The following is a 10,080-nucleotide window of genomic DNA, read 5'->3' as shown; positions in this document are numbered from 1 at the left end:
AATGAGAGGTTTTTAATCCATCAGCCCATTGGCTTTCCAGACCAACATCATCAAGCAGCACTGGTTTAATTAAGAAGACGGTGGATTAGTTTCAACCGTCTGGGTCTCATCAGCAGTCAAGACTTTGTTAAACAACTGCTGCTGGATTGCCAGATGCTGTTGGCAAGAGCACCCCATATAATAAAGCATTGAATTAAATGGCCAGTGTACGCCAACGTGTGTGGAACATAGTAGTACATGTGTAGGACTCTTACTGGCGCGACAACGTCTTTGTCTTTCTCGTTCCTTTTATTCCGCATATAGTCCACATCTGTGACAGCATCACTCAATGTTCCTCCATGCTCTTCAATGCACAACTCTCCATCTCTCTCTCCACCCAGGTCCGTTACTCCGCTTCTTTGCTACGCTGTACTTGCTCCGTCCTTGCTACTCTCTGCTTCGCTACGCTGTACTTGCTCCGTCCTTGCTACTCTGTCCGTACTCTATATATCCACTGTTACCGTATACTGTATTCTCTTTGTCCACTGCTACCTTATACTATCCACTCTTATCCACTGCTACCTTATACTATACATCCTTGTCCAGGCACCAACTCCAACGCTAACTCCAACTGCGACTCCAACCCTAACAATGACTCCCGTAATTCCATACGCTCACTGCCTTTATCCCCGAACCAATCAGCCCCAATTAATTATGTCATCCCCCGCTTCGCTACTCGCCCCCAGGCCAACGCCAGTCATCAATCACTCACCCTCTCGACCAATCACCGGCCTGCGTCCTCAGTTACCCTTAACACCTGTGGCGTCTCTTATGACCTCACCCCTTAATTGGCGCAACAACTGTATATCCTCAGTTGCCCCCACTGTCCGCTGGACGCTCGCATCGCAACCAAACGCGTGGCGCATGTAATTTCAAGTCCTACACATACTACACTGAGATGGACTGTTGCCTAGGGGTTATCTTCGAAGAGATAGGGCCTTCGATGTGGTGTGAGTGCATGGGTGTATATATATATAGGCGTGTATGTCGAGATGTGTAGGTATGTACGTTGAACTTCTTTCGCATCCTATGTAGCCAACCGTGCTAATCGGAGGTGCGGATGTGGGTATGTATGTTCAGCGGGGATCGGCACCGCCGTGGTTTAGCGCACTCCACTATAAGATGGGCGGTGACCTGAGTTCAAATACCGCTCATGGTCCAACGTCAGTGGAGAATATCTGAACCGGTCCAGCGCCTCGCCTTGGGTTGGCTAAGCTTCGAATGAGTACTCGGTGCGGCGTGAAAACATCAGCACTGGGGAGACAAAGGCGGCTGGGTGTAGCGCTGACCACACCACACCCTCGTGCGACGTTCCAGCAGCCTGCACCCCGTGTGTGTGGTGTAGGCTACCTGGGAATCTTAGTCCTCGTATTCATGTCTATTGGGGTATATGTGTGTGTACATATGGGTTCGTTGGTTTGTCTTTGTGTGTATATTTGTGTGTGGGTATGTATTTGGACTTCTCCGCATCCATCTCCTCCATCAGGGGTGGCCAACCTGTATCAGACCAAGAGCTGAAAAGTACCCATGAGTTCTGCAAAAAGCCAATTTGTATACAGTAGACTTTCAATTATCCACGTGCGGTTTATCCGATTTGCGGATTAACCACGCACACCTGAGATTTTGGTATAAAGTAATAACTCATGGATTTCCCCTTAAGCCCAAATCGATAATTTAAAAAGCAGTAATACATTGTTCTTCTTTGAAATGTTTATGACAAGTCACGTGTTGTAACCGAATAAATGTGCTCCGGTTAATCCAAAATCCGCGTGATCACATCCACAGTACAGTAGTTGCAATATCTTACAACAGTGGGCGGAGTTTGGTTGATGTTGATTGGCGTGGCTCTGCTGTCATCTCCTGAGTGGGCCGAGCCTTTTGCGCGGGAGCAAGAAAGTGTTATTGTCACTGAGCATCGATCGGTCAATCGTTAGTTGTTGGCATATAGATCGTCGGAAAATGAATGTTTTGGATTATCCCGTCATTAGCGCCGATAATCCAGAGTCTACTGTGTGTATATACGTGTATGTATTGACAATTGTTTTGGCACATCACGGGAGACATGAATAATTATTTGCTACTACTTCGAGAGTACGTTCTACGTTATGCCCTTTCGATAAGATCCGCACGTGGTGGATTAAAAAGCCACATGCGGCTCAGGAGACGCCAGTTGGCCACTGCTGTGACCTAAACAGGGACTCCTCTACTTACGAGCATTCGACTTACGAACTTTCAGAGATACAAATAAACCTATATTCGTTGGGTCTTTAAATAACAAAATAACAAAAAACTACGACGTTTCGATCGCAACACAAGCGTTCGTCATCATCAGGATTAATGTTTGTTATTTTTTTTTAACCTATCTACGTGACTTTACCGAAAGACACAGGGAATATGAATTCCTGCAGTCACGACAGCTTCAAGTCAACAAAGAAACCTGTCCGTATGTCCAGATGCCTGTTCGGACTGAGAGTCGTAGTTCAACCGTCGCGCAATAGATGGCGGTGGTGGCATCGACATCTGCAGAATGTGAAGAACCAGTGGGCATCTACAGGAGATTATACAACTTTTAAAGCCATTCCCCGTGTTTCGTGTACACGCCGTACATGTTCGGAATCGACAAGAGCAAATTATAGTAATAGGTTTTTACCCTTTCAACTGGTACAAAAACTGACACCTTTATACAAGGGATCATGTTTGCAATAACCACAACACAAGCAGTCAAAATGCAAACAAAAAGAAACAACTCTGATAACTGTCCTTGAAGTTGATTGGTCCACACCCGAGACAGCTTTTCTTAGAGCCTAGTCTCCATTGGTGTTGGACCAGATGACGCCAAAAGGCGTACAACTCAAAAACAGCGCACTATCAGAGTAGTGAGAGCCTTTTGGCGTCATCTGGTCCAACACCATTGGAGACTAGGCTCTAAGAAAAGGTGTCTCGGGTGTGGACCAATTCATCTTCAAGGACAGTGCATATCATTATCAGAGTTGTTTCTTTTTGTTTGTATTTTGACTGCTTGAGTTGTGGTTATTGCAAACATGATCCCTTGTATAAAGGTGTCAGTTTTTGTACCAGTTGAAAGGGTTAAAACCTATTACTATATTTTGCCACTGGTAAAGGAGGTCTCATAGTGACAAGAGTAAAGTTGAACAAGTCGACTTCCGAACAGAGCTCTCGAACCTAATTCGTTCGTAAGTAGAGGAGTCCCTGTATTCTTGATTTCTTTTTAAAGAGGTGTTCATTCCTGTCAAGTCCTTGCCAGCTGCGAACCCCAAACGACTCTCATCTCTCTCGACGCTCACTCACAATGGCAAACGTGCCCAATCATCGCGCTTGTCTCCAACCTACGATTGCACTCGGGCCGACCTTTGCGATGTTGCAACGCGACTTTAATCCCTTCCCACCCCCCGTCTCAGTTCAGAGAATGTTGCATTCCAACATCGTGACGGCGAAACGACCTCGCCCTGGCGGAAGAAGCCCAGAGTGGGCCACATCGCAGTCAACAAACTCACCGCAGTCAGGGGCCATCCATTTAGAACGTACGCATGGAGGGGGGAGGGGGCGGTTAACCCAAATGCGTGCCGCTTGCGTATGGGGGGTCTACTGACAATCTACATACGCATAGGAAACGGGGGGGGAGGGGGGTGAAGCCTAATTTGTCTACATTGGCCTTCAAATGAGTTAGATAGTCCGGCGATGGACTATCTGTTTGCTTAAACAGGTTAATATCATTAATCCTTGATCGTTTCTGCGTGGATTAAATATCGGCCGTTCTATAGGTTTTGGGGGGGGGGGGTGCATCAAGCGGTGGGGGGGGGGGGGGTAAAGAGTACGCGTGCGGAACAGGGAGGGGGAAGGGGTCAAGTTTTGACAGATTTTTTGCGGAACGTACCTACTAAATGGATGGCCCCTAAGCGTCGTTGTATTCACAGCACCCAGGCGCGGTTCGTCCACTAGGGGGCGATGGTAAATAATTTTTGTAATTATAAAATACTTTTCTATAAATTGTTTTGTTGTGTTTCAAATTTAGCTTTTAAATATAACGATTCTTTGAACGTGAATTGCACAATGAAGATAACATTTTAAGTCTGATTTGTGCCTCGGGGAGGTCTCGGGCGGCTGTGAAGGCGTCCGAGTGAGAGATTTCCCCTTCGGTCATCGCGATCAGCTTCGCATTTTAGCCACGCCATTTGAGACCCATTTAGGGCGGCGAAAAAGGCGCCCGTGGCTGTCGTGAGACGATGTCACGACGCGAGAGGTTGCACTGTGCAAATGTAGCAGCTCACGGCTTTTGGCAGTGTCAAAAGGGTCGTGCGGTGTGGACTTGAGGGTCACGGGGACAGCATTTGGGTGCGTTGTTGTTTTGTTGTCGTATGTTTGTAAATGCCTACCGTTGGTAGATAAGACATTTGTATCACTTTCTCGGGAAGACCAATCACACGACGAGATTTTTCAACGGTTTTACTTAACTTGACTCCTATGTTTGTCGTGGTCAAATCTTGTAATCAAAATTTAGTCTACTTCCTGTTGTCCAATCAATTCCAAATTTTGCACAGGTACTCAGATTCGGTGACAATGCATGCCTGTGTAGTGACATATGACGTCACTACTGTGTCGGCCCGTACGAGGGCTGGGGGCCCCAAGGGGGTGCCTGGGGGGTCACGTGGTGGAGGGATCCGGACCTTCCCAGAGGTGGGGGAAGGGAGGCGTGGCCTGGGAAGGGAGGCGTGGCCTGGACAGAGCCAGCCACGCCTGGGCGGAGCCGGCCACGCCAAAGCAGATATAAGCGTGGTGTGAACGCAGAGCGAGGCTGTTGTACTGTACTCCAAAGTGAAGACATCATCGGTCGTCAAGTCCCGAGTCGTCGTCGTCCTGGACCAGGCAGGCCGTTGCCTGCCTGGTCCAGTCTGTGTCGCGTTCCAGAGTGTTAGTGAGTGGGGAAGGTGGTCACCACCTCATGTACAGTGTTATATTACTTACCGTTTAATAAAGTGTTGCCTCCAAGCTGCGTGTGTGTGCACCTAATTCAAACCCACTACACCTGTATCAGCTCACTTCCGCCACGCTCCTTCCGAATCGCTCCCTCACTTCTATTCTGTTAAGGATTTATATTCGCCACGCCCTTTCCAGGGCACTTTACACACAAGGGGGCAAAAGGAGAGCAACGGGTGGGGGTGGAGCGGCTGTCAGGGAGGGAGGTGACGGAAGGGATGGAGGGACAGGGACTGGGAATGGAGCTGCTGACGTTGCAGGGGTAGTGAAAGAGGAATATGGTGGAGTGCGATGGTGAATGAGGGTGACAGATGGGTGCAACGTGGACGAGAGGCAGCATCAGCCTCTCAACTCCGACATCTTGGGCCTGGTCATTCATTCCTTCTCCCCCTCCTTTCCCTGCTTTGCCTCGTCGTTCCTGATTCCTTCCTGCTGCTTATCTGGAGCCGTGCTGCTTTTTGACTGTCTTGGGGACTTCCGTTCCGGCATCCCTTCTCTCTCCCGGTCCATGTGCCCCCCCCCCTCGTCTGGTGCCCCCTTTTGTACGACTGAGTCTACTCCACTTCCTGCGGTGGCGCTACTGCTGCGGATAAACAGTTTTTATGACACGCTTTCTTTTAACTCACTCTGTCTGTTGTTGTTGTCGTTGTTGTTGTTGAATCCTCAAATCTTGTAACTCGATTTTAACCCAATTCCCAATGTGGTATCGACTGCAAACTTGGTATATTTATGTCATACTGATGACAATACTATATTCTATCATAAAAATGTATATTTTTTAACATTCTTTTTGATATGTTATGTTTCGGCTTGGGTCTCATTGTCCACGGTAAACTGACGTTGGCTGTAAATGACCACGGTCCTTTACGTTATTTTTATTGTTTTCCACATCTACGGGGCACTAAAATGCACTGAGGTGCCACCTCGGATCTCCTGTCAGTGACAGCCGACCGGCGTTATACCCTCGTACGCAATGCTGGGTTTTCATGAGAAGACGCGTTTAGTAAAAAGGAGAAATGTTCACGGAGACGGCGGATGCAGAGTTTAAAATAAACTAAAACTATAAACTATTCTTATTTTATCGGGTAAGGCCCACTGAGTTATATAGCTAATTTTCAGAAGCGATCTGGCTATCACAAATGATAGTTCAACGAGGTGGCTTATCTGTGTAAATGTATAGCAGCCAAATACTTGAACGGCATGTTGTGGAGGAAAAATCCGGAGAATCGGGATCGAACCCACGACCTCCTGTATACCAGGAGAGGGAGTTAACATCTCGCCAACGCGCTGCCCTTTTTATTTTTTGAGTGCACAGAATTCTGCCAAACGATCGGGGATAGACTGAGAAGGGCAATCGGAGGGCACGAGACAAACACACGCGAAGGGATCCACGCAAACAGTGGGAGCGTGAAGGCAGCAGACAGGAGGTTTGCTGATTGACAATCGCAGATTGTTGCCCCCAGGGAGAGATATGGAGGCATAACTCACGATAAAGATGTAAGGGTCGACTCAGCCCATCATCCTGCGTTCTGTAAAATAGAATGTTCTCCTATAACGCCGCGTGTTGTTTTCATAACGCGAATTGGATACAACGCGACGATGAATGTATAGTGGAACACTTTTTTTCATAACGCGGAATGCGAATTGGATATAACGCGATCGAGCGAACGAGACTACGTCACAGCGCGAGTAAGAATGAGTGGTTGTGCGCCTCGGTCTTAGTTCAGCATGCGTACGCATCTCGCGTGTTATCGCGGACCGCACTTTATCCCTATATTATTAATTATTATAACACGGGTGTCTCCATAACGCGGTGTTCTTCAGGAACGCGACAAATACTACCGCGTTGTCGGAGAACAGGCCGTACGCACCGTGTGCGGTTCTGGTATAGAAAGAATGGCCCCTAAGTTTGTGATTCGCGAATTGCCCCGTTGACTCTGGGTCACCGACAGCGATGAGTCCCCACACAGCTGCAATCGGGGCAGCGTGGTTGTCTGTCACGCTGCCCCGACGTTTCCTTAAAACAATTTGCTGAGAACTTCTTCATTATTCATAATAATTTAATGATGTGTAATTTTTATCATTTGAATTAATAATCGTTATAAACAAATGTTAAATAATTAATAATAAATGTATTTTTTCGTTAAATTATAATTATTAAATCATTATAATTATTATCAATAGTACTGTTATAATTATAATTAGTAATCATTATAATAACTATCATACTAAAATACACAAACAAACTATATACACGATGTTTATATTATAATAACTAATGAGTAATTATTAATTATGACTAATGATTAATAATAATTATATCATTATTTGTTATAGTATAATTATAGTTACAATATAATATCATTACTAGCAATTATATAATAATTATATCAATAATGACATAATATACTCGTTATTACTCATTATAACTATAATATAATTGTTATTACACAAATATTAATTACATAATAATTATTCTTGGTTCTTTCGGTACGTGACTTTACCGAAATAAACAAAAATATGAATCCCTGCAGTCACGAAAGCTTTAAATAAAAAAAAACATAATTCTTATACTAAAACAATTATTATCGAATTAATCATGCCCTTTCAGACCGAAATCAATAAGATGAAATAACGAGACAAGCGGGAGAAGGTTGGAGTGCTCACGAAATTATTTGTATTTAGAACGTTAATAGTTGGTGAATACCACCATCATTCAGAAACGTGATCACTAACAACAACACGGAATAACAAATTGAAGAGTGCGCACAGAGGCGGGGATAAATGCACGCTCGGAATTACATTTCGAGACTGCAAGAGGAGCACGCGGATGAGAGAACGTACCGCAGGTGGCATCATCCATGCGATGTATGTATGGTGCTCATCGATTGCAAGCAGGTGGTCGTGGGCAGGACACGTCACAAACAGTGGTAGACAACAACAACAACAGGGTGGCAGCCAATGAATGGGGTACGTTCCGAAGGCTACGACCGCAGTGAAGACGGAGCGATGAAACCAGCTCGTGTGCAGGTGCTAGGTGGCTTATTACACTCGCAAGATCGGCGGCCTCTGTGGAAGAGGATGCTCGCGAAGGACAACTACTGGGGAGCAACAAAACTGACACCTTTTTACAAGGAGTCATGTTTGCATAGACCGCAATACCTGCAGTCATAATACAAACAAAAGACATAACTCTGATAATGTGCACTATCCCTGAAGTTGATTGGTCCACACCCGAGACAGCTTTCCTTAGAGCCTAGTCTCACATGGGTTGGACCAGATGACGCCAAAAAGCGCACAACTCAAAGACAATGCACCATCAGAGTATGAGAGCTCGGGGCAAGCATCTACACTATAGGAACCTCATTTGCCAGTAAAAATATGATAATTGGTCTTGTTAAAAGGTGTCAGTTTTGTTGCCAGATAGAAGGGTAAAAAACCAATAATCATATTTTTACTGGCAAATGAGGTTCCCATAGTACTGGGGAGTTGGCGGCAGTCGCCCTTCAGCAACAACGCGGAGGGCAGATGACAACGGGCAGTGCGCCGGGTGGTGCATCGGCCAGTCACTGGATGTCTCACTTGCACAGCCACCGTTGCGGTAGTTCTCTTACATTGGCATGCTACTCTCAATGCAATGGCAACCTCCACAGCTGCGTCGTCGTGGAGGTAGCTCAGCTCTCCGATCTTACATTTACATGCAAATTCCATCTCTAGACCCGTCCACTTACCCTTGGGCTTAACCCATCTCAAATCTCCATATTATCCTGCTTCAGCAGCTCTGCTGCTATGTTTTTTCACCTGGTGACGATTGCTTGTGATGCGATCAAAACGTCGTGATATCTATTTATTTATTTATTTTCGATCTACGTGGCTTTACCAAAAGACCTAAAGAATTCCTGCAGTCAAGGAAGCTTAAAGTCAATATTTATACAGTAGAGTTTCCCGCATTTGGGGAAATCGGAGGAGTCAACACACCCGCAGTGCAATTGGATGAGCCTCGTCCTGAAAGGATCCCATAAGTGATCATGGTGCCACCCCTGTCAGGTAAGTATGAGTTGGGTTGCTCCCACTATCCCTATACGAATTAGAACCCTGTACCTTTACTTTATGGGCACTTCAAAAGCTTTAACGTATGAATTCCTGCAGTCACGAAAGTTTTAAGCCCAGCTTCTACGTGGCTGTAATGAAAAAAGTTTCATAAGTGAATGGATGTTATATATGAAAACTATATGAATAAAACTCTAAATTGTAAACACGACAGACAGACAAATAATCCCTGGTGGGCAGTGTGGAACTGTTGTTCCTACCTGTAAAATGCTAATGGAGGGGTGTCCATTTGGAGGACGTCACATGTTCATGATTATTAATGAGGGGGGGGGGGTGCGACATGTGGAGTGACGTCACCCACTCATGATTATTAATGACGGGGGATCCATGTGTTTGACGTCACCTGGTCATGATTATTAATGAGGGGGCCTGGCCGACGTGGAGTGTCGTCCCGTGAGGAACGCAAAGACATTCTTGACTCATTATAGTAGTAACTCGTTTAACGATGGCAACGGTCTGTTCTGGCTAAATGCATTCTCAAAAAATAATGACCTTCCCCATGAGCGCTCCTGCAAACAATCTTTTGCATGTTATAATGTGACAAAAATATATATCATTTTTTTTATTATTATCGGAGGATAGCGCGAACGCAGTCCCCCAGTACCACAAATTACACAGTCGAGTTTCCCGCATTTGGGGAAATCGCAGGGGTCAACCCACCCGCAGTGCAATGGATGAGCCTCGCCCTGGGAGGACCACCTAAGTGATCATGGTGCCGCCCCTGTCAGGTAAGTATGAGTTGGGCTGCTCCCACTATCCCTATACGAACCAGAAACCTGTACCTTTACTCTATGGGCCCTTCAAAGGCTTTCACGTATTCTATGGTTCTTTCGGTAAAGACCCAGAAATATTAATTCCTGCAGTCACGAAAGTCTAAAGCCCAGCTTTTACGTGGCTGTAATGAAAAAAAAGTTAAATAAATGAATGGATGTTATT

General features: G+C 45.7%; 2 non-coding genes across 2 annotated transcripts; both read right to left on the bottom strand.

Moving 5' to 3' along the window:
* Positions 1-8,924: 8,924 nt before the first annotated feature.
* LOC133354307 (U1 spliceosomal RNA) lies at positions 8,925-9,089 on the bottom strand. Its single transcript, XR_009756567.1, has one exon. It is a non-coding gene; the product is annotated as a U1 spliceosomal RNA (small nuclear RNA).
* Positions 9,090-9,716: 627 nt separating this feature from the next.
* LOC133354306 (U1 spliceosomal RNA) lies at positions 9,717-9,880 on the bottom strand. The gene has a single exon (XR_009756566.1). It is a non-coding gene; the product is annotated as a U1 spliceosomal RNA (small nuclear RNA).
* Positions 9,881-10,080: the final 200 nt, after the last annotated feature.

Source organism: Lethenteron reissneri, chromosome 46 (assembly GCF_015708825.2).
Source record: "Lethenteron reissneri isolate LAM-NWPU_2019-01 chromosome 46, ASM1570882v1, whole genome shotgun sequence".
Lineage (NCBI taxonomy): Eukaryota > Metazoa > Chordata > Hyperoartia > Petromyzontiformes > Petromyzontidae > Lethenteron > Lethenteron reissneri.
This window is presented reverse-complemented; position numbering and strand designations above follow the sequence as displayed.